The 820-nt window shown below is 40.9% G+C and overlaps 1 non-coding gene across 1 annotated transcript; it reads left to right on the forward strand.

Moving 5' to 3' along the window:
• Positions 1–227: 227 nt before the first annotated feature.
• Positions 228–335, forward strand: LOC148549040 (small nucleolar RNA R71). Its single transcript, XR_015897152.1, has one exon. It is a non-coding gene; the product is annotated as a small nucleolar RNA R71 (small nucleolar RNA).
• The last annotated feature ends 485 nt before the right edge of the window (positions 336–820 follow it).

The following is an 820-nucleotide window of genomic DNA, read 5'->3' on the forward strand; positions in this document are numbered from 1 at the left end:
TTCAGAGTATCAATTTCAAGAACTCCCTTCCTCTGAGGCATCCAATTACTCACAGGATTCCTTTCAGAAGTGTACATGAACTAGTTATTTGCAACCATGTCAATGAGTTCCTGAGCTTCTACAGGCATTTTCTTTAGGTGAATGGATCCACCTGCAGAATGGTCCAATGACATCTTTGATAATTCAGATAGACCATCATAGAATATATCCAGGATGGTCCATTCTGAAAGCATGTCAGAAGGACACTTTTTGGTCAGTTGCTTGTATCTCTCCCAAGCTTCATAGAGGGATTCACCTTCTTTCTGTTTGAAGGTTTGAACATCCACTCTAAGCTTGCTAAGCTTTTGAGGAGGAAAGAACTTGGCTAAGAAAGCCGTGACCAGCTTATCCCAAGAGTTTAGGCTATCTTTAGGTTGAGAGTCCAACCATATTCTAGCTCTGTCTCTTACAGCAAACGGGAAAAGCATAAGCCTGTAGACCTCGGGATCAACCCCATTGGTCTTAACAGTATCACAGATCTGCAAGAATTCAGTTAAGAACTGAAAAGGATCTTCTGATGGAAGTCCATGAAACTTGCAATTCTGTTGCATCAGAGAAACTAATTGCGGCTTTAGCTTAAAATTGTTTGCTCCAATGGCAGGGATTGAGATGCTTCTTCCATGTAAGTTGGAATTTGGTGCAGTAAAGTCACCAAGCATCTTCCTTGCATCTCCACCATTATTATTGGTTTCAGCCATCTCTACTTCTTTTTCGAAAATTTCAGTAAAGTCCTCTTCAGAGTGTTGTGTTTTAGCTTCTCTTAGCTTCCTCTTCAAAGTCC

The sequence above is a fragment of the Arachis ipaensis genome, chromosome B8 (assembly GCF_059453495.1).
Source record: "Arachis ipaensis isolate K30076 ecotype BB chromosome B8, ASM5945349v1, whole genome shotgun sequence".
Lineage (NCBI taxonomy): Eukaryota > Viridiplantae > Streptophyta > Magnoliopsida > Fabales > Fabaceae > Arachis > Arachis ipaensis.